Source organism: Triticum dicoccoides, chromosome 7B, assembly GCF_002162155.2.
Source record: "Triticum dicoccoides isolate Atlit2015 ecotype Zavitan chromosome 7B, WEW_v2.0, whole genome shotgun sequence".
In the NCBI taxonomy this organism is placed as follows: Eukaryota; Viridiplantae; Streptophyta; class Magnoliopsida; order Poales; family Poaceae; genus Triticum; species Triticum dicoccoides.
The window spans coordinates 488790126-488797221 of NC_041393.1; positions in this window are offsets into that span (position 1 = coordinate 488790126).

The following is a 7096-nucleotide window of genomic DNA, read 5'->3' on the forward strand; positions in this document are numbered from 1 at the left end:
TATTGGGCCTGCCCCATCCGCGCAGATGTGCATTATAGCGGTAGTTGGCTACTGAAGGCGAGGAATAGGAGGTGTCGTCTCGCCTAGACTCGTGGGGTTTCTTCTCAGCCATAGGGAGAGATGGGTGTGTTTATTTATGTATGTTTTCTTAGATTCGGTTTTCAAAATAGTTTATCTCCTGAACCATGCGTCCACTTTCACTGTTGCATTTATCGTGTCGAGATCTTTAAAACTAGATCGCATGTTTATAGGTTTTAATGAATTTTTTCGATGGTGAAATATGTGCTCCAAAATTGTACTAACATGTTCTTCAAAATTATACTAACATGTGCTTGTAAAATTGTACCAACTATGCTTCACCTTTTGAACAGCACAAATGAGCTTCACTTTTGGAGAAGCGCAGTTGTGCTTTTCAGGTGAGAAGTACAACTGTACTTCACTTTTGGGGAAGCATAGTTGTGGTTTTGTCTTTACACACAAAAAAAAGGAAAATAAAAAAAGTCGTAAAAAACATCCTAATGAGGGAAGCGCCTAGCATGCAATACGGGGCGGTGTTGGGGCATTCCACATGGCGTTTTGGGGCTCTCCCGCGGGGTTACCCTCTAGTTAGCTCCTACCATCTGTCAAATACGATCGGCCAGTGTGAACAATATATTTAGTTTTTTTTGTTTGATGGTGATTGATAATTGAATTGTAATGCCATCCAATTTAGTTAATTCTCCTAGGAGTCAAGTTGGCTTTCATGTGATTACTGTATTATTTTTTGGTTCTTCCTCCACATATGTATAAATCTACTACTATATCGGTCGTCTCACTCTGTGCATTTTAAAACCGAACCGAACCGAATTCACGATTTTTATGGTTTCTGGTTTCGATATGGTATGAGCTTTTCATACCGTTTTGAATTTCGATTTTTATGGTATATACCGAAAAACCGAATGGTTAACCGAATAAACCGAAATAAAAATATATATTTCCTGAGGCAAACAACGATACAAGTAGTCATTTTTCTTGTATAAGAGTAAAATTTCCTGCAAAGAACACCCATTTTTTCTTGTAACGTAGTAATTTTTCTCTTGCAAAAATGCTAACCACGTCGTCCATAACCTTTCAAGCCATGAATTGGGGCATGCATATATACTTATATAAAGTTATATACTATTTGTATTTAAAAAGTATGTGTTTGAATTTATAAGTTTGTAAAATATAGTATATCATTTTCAAATTCGCGTCAACTTTGGTTATTATGGTATATACCGAAACCATACCGAAATAATTTGGTATATACCGAAACCGAACCGTATTTTAATATCATACCGTATAAACCGAAGTATTAATACCGTACAAACCGGAAAACCGTATAAACCGAATCATGCAAACCGAATAAACCGAACGCACAGAGTGACGGTCGTCAGAGGAGAAGTGATGAATCTGAACAACTTGCACCACCTGGAACTCCATTTGGAAGGTAGCGAACGGATAGCAGAGAGCGAGCGAGGAAACACCGATACCGTGAAATCAAGTGAGGAAACTCCGATGAGGAGAGGTAGAACTGCCATTGCCCATATTTATATGGACGGAGAATGCCTACGGGGGTCGTGGTAAAGGTGTTCTGGTAGCTCAATGAGCTCTGCTATGGGAATCCTCGCCGGCCGGTTCAATACGTTCCATTGGGAACACACGACCTAGTAGTTGAACGAGCGCCTTTGTAATTGCAACGCCCGACCAGTGATTGAGGAAGCATGAAATATGTTCATACTTCTTCAGAGCAAAGCTACTAGAATAGCCCAACTTTAAATGGGAGATCATCATCGTCTATGGCCCCGCTGACCACCGGCACTCGCCAACCTTTCTTGACAAGCTCCGCAATAAGGTCGCGGCCACTCAACTCCCAGTGGTGGTAGGCGGTGACTTCAACCTCATCCGCTCGATCGAGGACAAGAGTAATAACCTCGTCAACTTCCCGCGGATGCAGTTGTGCAATGACTGCATCACTAACCTTGGTCTCCGAGAGTTAGATAAGGTTGGTGCCAGGTTTACCTGGACCAACCCTTAGGTGGAGCCGGCGCGGTCGGTTCTTGATCGTGTCTTCGTCTCCCCTGAGTGGGAACTGTGATGCCCCCTGGCTTCCCTCCGTGCCATCATCCGGATTGGACTCGACCACATCCCGCTCCTCCTGTCTTCCACCGACGAGCGCCCCCCATCCCCCCGCGTTTTCGCTTCGAGACCTTCTTGCTTTCCCAAGCCGGATTTGTCGACGCGGCCCGGGACTGCTAGGTGGAGGACCGGGCTTCCCCTCCCCGGATCCCGTCGGCCGTCAATGCTTGGCAGTTCTGTGCCAAATGTGGCCGCCAATTCATGAAGGGTTGGGGCGTCAACCTGGGGCGTGACCTCCGGGAGCGAAAAAAGCCCTCCTAGTGTCTATCCAGGCTCTTGATCTCCGTGCAGACTCCTTGGGCCTTAGTCCCGAGGAATGGCTCTTGCTCAATGATATGGAAGATCAACTTTCTGTCATATATTCCGATGAGGAAGCTTATTGGCCGATTCGAGGTAACCAGAAATGGGTCCTTAAAGGCGACGCGAACACCGCTTATTTCCAGGCCATCGCCAATGGTCGGCGTCGTCGCAACACTATCCCCTTCCTTTGGGACGGGGAGTCTCTCTTGCAGGGTATGTGCGACATCCGTGCCCACGTCGATGGCTTCTTGATGTCTACTATGCAACCTTCTCCTTGTAGACGTTGTTGGGCCTCCAAGTGCAGAGGTTTGTAGGACAGTAGCAAATTTCCCTCAAGTGGATGACCTAAGGTTTATCAATCCGTGGGAGGCGTAGGATGAAGATGGTCTCTCTCAAGCAACCCTGCAACCAAATAACAAAGAGTCTCTTGTGTCCCCAACACACCCAATACAATGGTAAATTGCATAGGTGCACTAGTTCGGCGAAGAGATGGTGATACAAGTACAATATGGATAGTAGATATAGGTTTTTTAATATGAAAATATAAAAACAGCAAGGTAACTAACACTACAAAAAAATACACTTCCGTGATGATACGTGTTTGTCACAGTAGGTCGCGTTTTTTGTCATGCATGTACATCCATGACGATTTTATGACAGAATCAATATAGTTATACCTGTGCTGTCATAGAAGTGTTCCATGACATTATCAAAATTATCATCACGGAAGTGTCCACTTCCATGACGATAAATCGCGTGTCACACAAGTGTTTCCGTCAAGGGTGACCGACACGTGGCATCCACCGTAACGGAACGCCGTTAAGCTATCGGATCCGGTTTTGGATCCGATAACCCGTTAACAGTCCGGACCAATGGGGATTTTCCACGTGTAAAATCATCATTGGCCGCAGGAAACACGTGTTGCCTCACCGTTAGGACAGATGTCATCCACTCATTGGACATGAGGCGCCTATGATAGGTCGACACGTGGCACGACCCAACAGTGGCCCATTCCGGTGAAAAAGGTCGGCCCAGTAAAAACTAGCAGGCCGGCCCATATAAGGCCTACTTGTGTCAGGTCCATTTAAGCCCACGGCCCATACGAGATGTGCCAATTCGGCCTGTCAACGGTCCATTAAAGATTTGACACCATTGCAGCCCATCGTCAGTTCGAGCCCGTTAACAGCCCGCTATATATTTGGGCTCAATATCAGCCCAATGAGATTTTGGCCTGTTAACAACCCATTCAATGGATGGGCCAATTTTCAGGATGTACATCTTTCGGCCTTTTAGCGACCCATTTAAATGTTTGGCTAATTTCTGGCTCAGTGTGTCTTTCAGCCCGTTGACGGCCCATAAATCAGATGGGCCATTTGTAGTCGGACCTGAGTTTCGGCCTTTTAGCGGCCCATTTAAGTGTTGGGCCAATTTCCGGCCTGGTGTCTCTTTCAGCCTGTTGACAGCCCATAAATCAGTTGCGCCATTTGTAGTCGGACCTGAGTTTTGGCCTTTTAGCGACCCATTTAAGTGTTGGGCCAATTCACGACCTTGTGTGCCTTTCGGCCTGTTAATGGACCATAAATGAGTTGGGCCATTTGTAGTTGGACCTTAGTTTTGGCCTTTTAATGGCCTGTGCCCTTCATGGTTCATTACCAGGCCAGTTTCTCTTTCGGCCTGCTAAAGGCCCACAACACAGTTGGGCCATTTATAATACGACCTGACTTTCGGCCTCTTAGCGGCCCATGCTCTTCATGGTCCAGTACAAGCCCGCTGTCTCTTTCGGCCTGCTAAAGGCCTACAGGATAGTTGGGCCATATGTAGCCCAAACTTAGTAACGACCTATTAACGGCCCGTGAAATCAATTGGGCCCACCTGTTGCCCGATTCGATGTCGGCCTGTTAACGACCCGGGAGGTAAGAGGGCCGACCATTAACTTTCGGCCTAGTAACGACCCATTAACTTAAGGGGCCCACTAAAGTTTGTACATGTTTTTAGGCCAAATTAGATAATTTGAGCCCATTACGACGAGTAATTATGCACAGGACCAAAACCGATCAAGCAAAGGTATGGCATAAAGGGAAAAACGTTGCACATCCAGCATATATTACAGGAAATTACATCCACTAGGCAATCAAAGATTGATGCCAGTGCAAATAAATGAGCAGAACCTAACGATCTACAACGTCACAATCTGCAACCTCAGCACAGATGACGCCCATAGGCATGTGGGCAAGTTCTTACTGCTTTGCTACACTGTCTTTGAAAACATTGATTAGTTGTTGTGTCGCACGACTCTGCACCTCTGATTCATCCACCATTTCCATCATTGCTTCAGCCATTAATTGATTCATAAACATACATTTATTCCGTTGCATTCGAGACAGAGGATACTGAACAGATTCAAATGGCGATTCTGGCAGGCTTGTATTATTGATAGTGGAGAGTGTCTCGCCCACTACATCATAACATAAATTGGGAGGGGAACCAAACAGATTAATCATGAGTTATTGCCATATTACCTGGCCTAGATTTATTGGAAAGAAACAATGGGGTTACCTTGCTGTTTTCAGAGTTTGTCTTCTTATTTTCAGCAGCCTGCACCAAATTAACACACTAGCATTGCTATCATTGGCCAAGTCAGATAATAGGAAAGCAACATTGACACAACGAATGTTTGGGAAACTAGCCTACACCAAATTAACACAATATGGCACAACTATCATCAGCCAGGTAAGGTAATACGAAAGCAACATTGACACAATGAATGAATGGGCAAGCAGAGAAGCACTACAATTCAGTAATGTGCATGATATGAGATACTACACTCATGCAGCTCAGTATGCAAAACTACTAGGCAGTTTTCCTTACAAAAATCAACATTGGCGCCTTTAACATTTTGTTACAACTAATTTTAGATCAGATAAAGGTTAGATTCATGCCGATTAACAAAATACATGCTGATGTAAAAATATAGTGATATACAACAGGACTTACATCAGCATTGGAGCATAGAGAATTCCCGCAAGATATTTTCCTCAAATACAATCCCAATGGAGGTAGTCTTCTATCGTTTGACCTTATTTTCTAAAAGAGAGATGGGTAAGAAACATGTAGAAAATATGATCAGAATGCTATAAAATTTCATGATGCGAGGATACGCACACACTTCTTAGAATGGAGTTGACATTCTTTTGCTGGACTGGAGCGGACTAGTTCTTTAGCCATTGGAATCTGCTTATTATCAGTGGGAGTTGTGTTTCTCTATGCTGGAGTAGTATCTATGAAAAATGGAGTTGGTTTATTATCTCCTGGCGTTTGGATCTTTTGCAAAGACCTGGTTTGTAACCTTTCAGATTATAACATAGCCGTCTTCCCCTTGCATGCCTTATATAAAAGAATGGTGCTTTAATTATAAAACATGCTACAATAGAGATGGAATAGGTACTGAATAATAGAAAGACATGACATATTGACAGGTATTCCCTCCATTCGGAAAAAATGGATGGGTCTAGGCGTATTTCAGTTCTAGATACATCCTTTTTTATTCATTTCTGTGACATGTAATCCGGACGGAGGGAGTATGATGTAAGAGCTAGGGATACGACATGACAACACAGTAAAAAACACTGAAAACCCACTGCAGAACCAAAGTATTCAAACCCACTGATATGAGATAGTGCACTCATGCAGCTCAGGATGCAAAACTACCAAGCAATTTTCCTTACAAAAATCAACATTGTGGCCTTTAATCATACATTTTGCTACAAATAAATTTAGATCAGATAAAGGTTGGATTCACGCCGATTAACAAAATACATGCTGATGTAAAAATATAGTGATATACAATAGGTACTTACATCTACATTGGAGCACAGAGAATTCCTACAGCAATCTTTCCTCACATACGATACGAGTGCAGAAATTCTTCTATCTGTTAAGCTTATTTTCTAAAAGAGAGATGGGTAAGAAACATGTAGAAAATATGATCAGCATGCTATAAAATTTCATGATGCAAGGATACACACACGCTTCTTAGAATGGAGTTGACATATTTTTGTTGGACTAGAGCGGACTAGTTCTTTGGCCACTGGAATCTGCTTATTATCAATAGGAGTTGGGTTTCTCTGTGCTGGAGCAGTATCTATAAAAATTGGAGTTGGTTTATTATCTCCTGGCATTTGAATCTTTTGCAAAGGCCTTGTTTGTAACCCTTCAGATTCTAACATAGTCGTCTTCCCCTTGCATGCCTTGTATAGAAGAATGATGCTTTAATTATAAAACATGCGACAGCAGAGAGATGGAATAGGTACTGAAGAATAGAAAGGCATGACATATTGACATGTATTCCCTCCATCCAGAAAAAAAATAGATGGGTCTAGGCGTATTTCAGTTCTAGATACATCCTTTTTTATCCATTTCGGCAACATGTAATTCGGACGGAGGGAATATGGTGTAAGAGCTAGGGATACGACAGGACAACACAACAAAAAAACACTAGTTGAATGTAAAACTATATGCTAGCGGAATACGTACAGAAATAACTAAGGCAACATATACGTGTATGATTGGGAAAATAAGATGGCATTGCAACAGAGCACTAAAACAGCACTTCAATGTAAAAAAAACATGGTATGGCAGA